Raw genomic sequence first — 9,260 nt, 5'->3', positions numbered from 1 at the left:
CATTTGAGGATCTGGTCCTGTAGAGGGAGTGGGAAACTTACTCCTAAATCAGAAATGCTTATCTCTGAGTAAAAGTGTTTCTTTGAATGAGCCACAGAGGGCCACATTTTACTCAATCTTTCCACTATAGATAGGGTAATAGCAGGTCTTACTTTGTTTTTAAACTTTGTTTTCCATATTGTTTTCAATCTTTTGTCTACAATTTAGAAATTGTGAGAAACTGCAGTTTCTGTTTAAAAATGTGGGAAGTTAAATCACATTTAACATGTATGTAAGGTCCGTTCTCTTGAAAAGGGTGGTCCAAAATAGCAAAAGTAGACCAGGTAAAATACATAGTCTTTATTTTTTAAAACATGTATTTGGTCTTTTGTCTGTGTCTGTTTTATTCCACTAGAGTAAATGTGTCCTTGGTGTAAATGCAAAGCATTTCCTCTTGATTAAATTGTAGACGTAGTAGTAAAGCTTTATGATATAATTCAATAATAAAAAAATAATTAACCTTTAGTTTTGTCATTGCAATAAATGCTTTTCAGATAATACAAACCGTACAATTCTCTGATAGCATATCTTGTGGTATATCTTAATTATTGAGAATTTAGTTCTCATTTCAGTCTGTTCTTCCATATTTTCTTTTTTTATAATCATGGTAGTGAGGTCCTCAGTTGTCCATGGGTAAGCAAAGTATAGCCATTATACTCACAGAATGACAGGAAAACTCCCAGATACCTCTCCCACTCCTTAAAATATAGTAACTACTTCTTTTCAGTCTCCATTTCCTTTTTTCCTGTTTTGCTCTTAGTACTCATTTGTGGCATTTCTGATTATTAATCTTGTTTTGAGACTAAGCAAAGATACCACTGATTTTTCATCATAGACTTTTGTTCAGAAGGCAAAAGTACAGTTATTTTTTTCATCATTCAAGTGTCTACCCAAAGGTAGTTTTATTTAAATTAGTGACATTCCAAGTAATACATGCACTATAATTAATTAGAAAGCAAATAACTTCAAAGGCTTAAAATAAAAGATTTTTGTGTGCTTACCAAGTGTATTGTTCTGTTCACTTGATATCAACTCACTTAATCTTCATGATAATCCCGTGAAGTAAGCATTTTATTATTCTCTTATTACAAATGAGAGAATTGATAGTCAAATAAGAAACTTGCCCAAGTTTGCGTAGCTAGAAGTGGTGGGTTTGGTTGTGTCTGATATGATAAAGGGGACTGTATATACATTTTTTAAACCAATTCTATGTTCAGCCCTGTTCCTTCCACAACTTCAGATCATACTTCTAAGTTCCAGACCACTTAGAGGTTCTTTAGGGTTAAATAGTTAACTTCTAATTTTGATCTTTCTCTGCAATCATTTGTTTGAGCCTTCTTTAGCTTTGCAATTTCATTTTCCATTTCTTAATCTCTTTTCCATCTTTCATATTTTTAAAATACAGAAACCTCATTTAACTTCCTGCAAAGGCATTAACATTATGTATCCCTTTTGTAACTAAAGACAAACTGGGTTAACACAAACACCAGTTGTAAGTAGACAGGGATACTTATCTGCAAGACCTAAAAACCTTGGACAAAGTCGTAACCGCAACTGAACCTTCAAAGATACAAATATGACTATATGTGGGTGTTTTAGTTTTGTTATGCTGCCAGAAATGCAATATACCAGAAATGGGTTGGCTTTTATAAAGGGAATTTAAGTTACAAGTTTACAGTTCTACAGCATGACAATGTCCAAACTAAGGCATCCAGAAAAAGATCTTGATTCAAGAAAGGCCGATGGTGTCCAGAACAACTCTCGACAGCTAGAAAGGCACAGGGCTGTGTCTGCTTGTTCTTGGTTTCTGGTTTCACATAGCTTCCCCAAGGTGTTTTTTCCCCCCTACATCTCCAAATGTCAGCTTTTTCCAAAATGTTTCCCTCTTCAAAGACCAACCTTGAATGGGCAGAGATCCATCTCCATGGAAGCTACCTAATCAAAAGGTCTCACAATTTGGTTGGTCACATCTCCATGGAAACGAAAAGATGCCACCCAAACAATAGGTCTGCCCCCACAAGACTGGATTAGGATAAAGAAGATGGCTTTTCTTGAGTACATATAACAGACTCAAACCATCACAATGGGTCACTGGACAGGTCATGAGCATGATCAGCTGCACCTCCCAGCACAGCAATGCGAAAAGAAGTAGGAGTGGGATCGAGAGCCTAGAGGAGCCGGTTAGTGTTTTAGCTGTGATGCCTAAAACTGCATCTTCCCATGGGCAAGTGCAGAAGGTACCAACTTCACCTTACAGAGAAGCTCATCTGTACCCATAATTCATGGGATGGTTCGTGTTGTGGTCTGCTGTAATTGCCCTATGGGGACTGTAATTGGTGGGAGAGCCACTGTAATTCTGCCCAGACTCTGGGGCTATGGTTCGACTGGCTAGTAGCATCTTTGTTTACCTTGGTAGGAGGAACTGTCCACACAACTCTGCAGTGGGCACCGGGTGACTGACTATAGGTTGTAGGGCTATCTGCCTGAGCCATATCTATTCCCACCGCTTCAGCCTCCTCTACCATATAGTTGAATTTGGTTGTATCCTGATCTGCCCCCACCTCCAGTGGAGCTGTAAGAGTTGGAGTTACTTTGCCCGTGGTTATTGCTCTTCTCTTTGCCCTAGGGGAGGAGGTAGAGGGCTAGTTGCTGTTTTGGCTCTGGTTGTAGAATCCACATTTAAATATGTATATATATAGTTATATTAGCGGTTAAATATTATTATTAAGGTATCTTTATCCTTTTGAGAGATCCTTTATAGGCAAAGAACCAAAAATTTTTCAGAGCTACTTTGGAATAAATCAAAGCTGATTTCGAAAATCTGATCTAATCTAAGGCTTTTATTCTAAACCACCACTGACTTTATTGTCCAGAATTGAACACATTGATCTTGTGACAATGGATAATTTGGAATGGAAAAGAATGTATGGTATACTTGTTTTATTTGTCCTAATAACAGAAGTAATTGTAATATAATATAATTTATGGCTTGAAAGAGAAGTTTCCAGATCACTGTAAAATTGGTATTACTAAATGCCAAGCACCATGTTAGGTACTAAAGTTTCTCACTGGGATATCAAATTCAATGTATTCAAACTCCCAAATCTATACAGACCAAATCTGGTCTTCCTCTAGAATTCTTCATGAGTATTTACGAACCACCTTCCACTAGAAGACAAAACCTCTCAGGTACCTTTTACTTGTCCCTCTGTGACCATAACTATTCAAGTCTGTTGACTTTACATCTGAAAAATAACTCTAATATACTTATATTTCTCTCAGTCTCAACTGCTATTCACTGAATTCATTCATATTTAATTTTATATATGGTCAATTCTTTTGAATGATGAATTGATTAGTGAACACTCCAAAGAAATCTGCAAGGTCTACATAAATTTCAAAGCAGTACTTAATGTTTCAATCATCAAATTAAATATACAACCCCTCAAATTATGATGGCAGTTGTACTAGCCAAGCTCCAATATGAGTCCCAGTGATCTCTTCCTCCTGGAATTCAGATCTTTTTATAGTTCCTTCCAACATTTTATCAGGGTTGCTCAGTGTGACCAATAGAATATGGCAAAGGTGATGTCACAAAAAGATTGCAGCTTCCATCTTAAGTATGTTCTCTCTTTCAGATAACTCTGGAAGAAGCCAGCTGCCATGTCAGAAGGCATATAAAATTAAATATGAATGAATTCAGTGAATAGCAGTTGAGACTGAGAGAAATGTAAGTACATTAGAGTTATTTTTCAGATGTAAAGTCAACAGACTTGAATAGTTATGGTCACAGAGGGACAAGTAAAAGGTACCTGAGAGGTTTTGTCTTCTAGTGGAAGGTGGTTCGTAAATACTCAGGAAGAATTCTAGAGGAAGACCAGATTTGGTCTATATAGATTTGGGAGTTTGAATACATTGAATTTGATATTCCAGTGAGAAACTTTAGTACCTAATGTGGCTTGGCATTTAGTAAGCACTCAAATACTATGTAAATTAATCCAAATTAAGATCATCTGTTGGTAGTTAGAGAACTATCCAACTCTCAGGAGATAAATTTGAACCAGAAATAGTTTAGAGTCCTTAGTAAACAGATATTTCTGATATAAGAATATATTAAATTGTCCACAGAGATGTGGAGGAATGAGTAAAGGAGTAGAGGGGAAATCAGTGTTTAAGGTATAAGTAATGAAAGAAGAACAGGAGGATGTGGTGTCACTGAAGAAAGCATTTTAAGATGAGTGGTCAAGAGTTTTGTGCAGCTAAGTAAAATAAGGGCCAAGAAATGGTGGTCTACTAAATTTGCAATCAGGTTGTCACTGATCTTGGTGAGACCAATTTCAGTGTCAGTGTAGGGACAGAGTGTAATAGCTCTGGTTAAGACAGCAATAGAGAGTTGGCAAGTCAAGGAAGAATTTTACCTGGTTTTTAAAATGAGACCATGCAGGCAGCACACAGATCAAGAAATGAAACAATTACCAGTGCCCCAGAGTCGCTCTAGTTTCTATCCTCTCCCCTGCAAAACCACTATCCTGGCTTTATGACACCATGGAGTTCGGATTTTGTCCTACTTTGTTGCTTTATAAATAGAGTCATGTATCACATACTCCTGTGTGAGTGGCTCTCAATTATCATTCTGTTTTTGAAATTATCTATATAACTATAGTTGTAGGTTGTTTTATTGCTGTATTGTATTTCAAATCTCTCCATTCAATTTTTTAGTAAATATCCCAACTTTTTGTTGTTTAATGTTAGGCACCATTTTTATTAGAATTTTGTCCAACTGGACTTTTTATTTTAAAGAAGTAGTAGATTTACACAAAATTCATGCATAAATAGAAAGTTCCCTATTATTAGCACCTTGCATTAGTGTGGTACATTTGCTGCAATTGATAAGAGAACATTTTTATGACTGTACTATTAACTGTAGTGCATAGTTTACTCCAGGTTCACTATTTGTGTTAAATAGTCCTATGGATATATTGTTTCACATTTTTAGTCTCATAATATATATATAACTTAAAATTTATCCTTTTAACCACATTCAAGTATATGTTTCAGTGCTGTTAATTACATTCACAGTGTTCAACTATCATCACCACCATGAGTTACCCAAACTTTTCCATCTTCCCAAACATGTCCTTTTGTGTCTGGCTTATTTCACTCAACATGATGGCTTCAGGGTTCAACCATGTTGTCTATGTATCAGAACTTTATTCCTTTTTATGACTAAATAATTCTCCATTGTGTGTATTTAGCACATTTTGTTTATCCATTCATCAGTTGATGGCCACTTGGGTTGCTTCTCTCTTTTGGCTATTGTGAATAATGCCACTATGAACATAAATGTGCAAATGTCTGTTCAAGTCCTGCTTTCAATTCTTTTAGGTATATATCTGGTAGTGGGATTGCTGGATCATATGGTAATTCAATACTATACTTTTGGAGAAAACACCAAACTGTCTTCCACAGTGGTTGCACCATTTTTACATTCCCACTAACAACAAATGTATGTTCCTGATCGTCCACATCTTCTCTGACACTTGTAATTTTCCATAGATTCTTAAAAAAACATTTTTTATTATGAAATGTAACATATATACAAAAACAATAAATTTCAAAGTACATTGTAACAAGTAGTCATAGAACAAGTTTCAGAGTTTGGTATAGGTTACTGTTCCAATTGTAGGTTTTCCTTCTAGCTGCACCAAGATGCTGGAGACTAAAAGAAATATCAGTATGATTCAGCAGCCATATTCCTTTATTAAATCCTGTCTTCTCTAGTAGTCCTCCATTGATCTTTCTCCCAGTCTTGAGGGGTATTTGGGCTCTACCCATTATAACTTTTTCATTTTGGAAAAGGGTGTTGCTGATATGGGATAGGGGGATGGAACCAGTTGATGTTCTTGAAGAAGGTGGGTGGCCCTTTGGGTTTCAGGACTTATCTGGCCTAGGAACCCATCTAGAGGTTGTAGGTTTCTATAAAGTAATCTTAGTATGTGAAACTTTTGTCGAATCTCAGATAGAGCCCTAGGGTTCTTTAAGGTTAACAGGAATGGTTTTGGTTGGGGATTGGCAAACTGGTAATTAGCAATACCTAGCTAAAGCTTGGTTAAGAGTAGCCTCCACAATAGTCTCTTGACTCTATTTGAACTCTCTTAGCCACTGATACCTTATTTTGTACCATTCTTTTCCTCTTTTTGGTCAGGAAGGCATTGTCAATTCCATGGTGCCAGGACCAGGCTCATCCCTTGGAGTCATGTCCCACGTTGCCAGAGAGACTTTCACCCCTGGATCCATTGTTTTTTAATAGTTGCCATTCTAGAGGGTATGAAATGATGTCACAGTGTGGTCTGATTTGCATTTCCCTAGTTGCTAATGATGTTGAGCATTTTTTCATGTGCTTTTTTTGACATTTGTAGATCCTCTTTGGAGAAATGTCTATTCAAGTTTACGTAAGTCTTTTGCCTATTTTATAAGTAAGTTGTTTGTCTTTTTGTTGTTGAATTGGAGGATTTCTTTATATATCCTGGATTTTAACCATTATCAGATATGTAATTTCCAAATATTTTCTCCCATTGTATAAATTGTCATTTTACTTTCATGATAATTTCAATGAGTTCCCATTTATCTTTTCTTCTTTAGTTGCTTGTGCTTTAGGTGTAAAGTCTAAGAAACCATTGCCTAACACAAAGTCCTGAAGATGCTTCCCAATGTCTTCTCTTAGGAATTTTATAGTTCTGATTCTTATATTTAGGTCTTTGATCCATTTGGAGTTGATTTTTGTATATAGTGTGAACTAGGTGTCCACCTTCATTCTTTTGCATATGGACACCCAGTTTTCCAGCACCATTTTTGCAGAGACTTTCTTTCCTAACGAGTGAACTTGACACCCTTGTCAAAAATCAATAGGCCAGGGGTGCGAGGGTAGTTCAGTGGTAGAATTCTCACCTGCCATGCAGGAGACCCAGGTTTGATTCCCGCCCATGCACTTCCCAAACAAAACCAACAAAAAATTCAACAAATGGTGCTGCAATAATGGGATACTCACATGGAAAAAGAATGAAATGTGACCTCACCATACAGCATACAAAAAAAAAAAAGAAAGAAAGAACTCAGTAGGCCATAAATATGAGGGTTGATATTTGAATGCTCAGTTTAATTCAGTTGTTTTAGATGTTTGGTTCTCTTAGTTGCTTTTGTAAATGGAGGGTCTTTTTTTCTTCTAATTTTTGCTTCAGATTGTTTATTACTAGGGTATAGAAACACTCCTGATTTCTGGGGTTAATTTTGTATATTGCCACTTTGCTGAATTCTTTTATTAGTTCTAGTTGCTTTGATGTGGATTTTTTAAGGATTTTTTTTATATACTATCATGTTATCTAAAAATAAAAGTTTTACTTATTCCTTTCCAATTTGGGGAAAGGATGATTTTTTCAATAAATGGAGATAGAAGAAAAAAATGAGCCTTGATCCCTAACACTATGCACAAAAATTAATTTTAGGTGAATCATCAACCTAAACAGCTAAGCTTTTAGAAGAATACACAAGAGAATATCTCATGATCTTAGAGTTAGCAAACATTTCTTAAACAGAATCCAAAAATCACTAACCATTAAATAAAAATGGATAAATTGGATTTTACAGTAAGAACTTCTGTTAATCAAAATACATTATTAAGTAGAACAAGCAGTGTGGACAACCAAAGCTATAGGCTGAGCCCCCAGTCTTGGGGTTTGTTCATATGAAACTTAACCCCACAAAGGATAGGTCAAGCCTACTTAAAATTAGGCCTAAGAGTCACCCTCAAGAAAACCTCTTTTGTTGCTCAGATGTGGCCTCTCTCACCAGCCAACACAACAAGCAAACTCACCACCCCCCCCTCTACAGGGGACATGACTTCCAGGGGTGTGGACCTTCCTGGCAACGTGGGACAGAAATCTGAGAAGGAACTCGGACTCAGCATCAAGGGATTGAGAGAAACCCTAGAATGAGCAGAGACCCAGCATCAAGGGATAGAGAAAATCCTCTCGACCAAAAGGGGTAAGAGTGAAATGAGACAAAGTGACAATGGCTGAGAGATTCCAACCAGAGTCGAGAGGTTATCCTGGAGGTTATTCTTATGGATTATATAGATATCACCTTTTAATTAAGGTATATTGGAGAGGCTGGAGGAACTGCCTGAAAATGTAGAGCTGTGTTCCAGTAGCCATGTTCCTTGATGATGACTGTATAATGATATAGTTATCACAGTGTGACTGTGTGATTGTGAAAACCTTGTGTCTTATGCTCCTTTTATCTACCTTGTCAACAGACAAGTAGAACATATGGAATAAAAATAGATGAACAGAATGATTTCTAAATGTTGTGTTAGTTAATTTTTTTAATTAAAAAAATAAAAAATAATAAACAATAGAGGGAAAAAGTTAAAATAAATTTAGTAGATTGAAATGCTAGTGATCAATGAAAGGGAGGGGTAAGGGGTATAGTATGCATGAATTTTTTTCCATTTTCTTTTTATTTTTTCGAATTGGTGCAAATGTCCTAAGAAATGATAGTGATGATGATGAATATACAACTATGTGATGATATTGTAAATTATTGATTATATATCAAGAATGGAATGATCATATGGTAAGAATGTTCATGTTTGTATGTTGTTATGTTTAAGAAATAAGAAAGAAAGAATGAAAGAAAAAAGACTTCCGGAGAAGATGGCGGCTTAGTAAGGCACGTGGGTCTTAGTTCCTCCTCCAGAACAACTACTAAAGAACTAGAAACAGTACAGAACAGCTCCCAGAGCCATGACAAAGACCAGACACACAGCGTACCCCATTCCAGAATGGCTGGACCGGCTAAGAGACTCCGCTGCGGTGAGGTCCCCAAGCGGCGCGCACTTCCCCGGGCTGAGGCGGCTGGCGCAGAGCCCTCCCTCCCTCCTTCCGGCAGGGCAGGCTGGGAGCTTTGGATTGGGTTCCCCAAGCCGCGGCGACCGGAGCCCCTTCCACACACGCAGCTTCCCGGGCAGGCTGGGCGCTTTGGATCGGCGGTTCCCCAAGCCATGGCGGCCTGCGACCCTCCCCTATGCGCGGCTTCCTGGGCCGGCTGGTAGCCTCAGAACAGCGGTCCCCCAAGCCGCGGTGGCTGGCGACCACAGCCCCTTCCACACACGCGGCTTCCCGGGCCGGCTGGGAGCATCGGAACAGTGGTTCCCCAAGCCGCGG

The 9,260-nt window shown here is 37.6% G+C and overlaps 1 long non-coding RNA gene across 1 annotated transcript; it reads left to right on the top strand.

The window, feature by feature from the left end:
• Positions 1 to 1,998: 1,998 nt before the first annotated feature.
• Positions 1,999 to 8,940, top strand: LOC143667770 (uncharacterized). Its single transcript, XR_013168149.1, has 4 exons — positions 1,999 to 2,219; positions 3,678 to 3,769; positions 7,927 to 8,079; positions 8,708 to 8,940. It is a non-coding gene; the product is annotated as an uncharacterized LOC143667770 (long non-coding RNA).
• The last annotated feature ends 320 nt before the right edge of the window (positions 8,941 to 9,260 follow it).

This window comes from Tamandua tetradactyla, chromosome 23, assembly GCF_023851605.1.
Source record: "Tamandua tetradactyla isolate mTamTet1 chromosome 23, mTamTet1.pri, whole genome shotgun sequence".
In the NCBI taxonomy this organism is placed as follows: Eukaryota; Metazoa; Chordata; class Mammalia; order Pilosa; family Myrmecophagidae; genus Tamandua; species Tamandua tetradactyla.
This window is presented reverse-complemented; position numbering and strand designations above follow the sequence as displayed.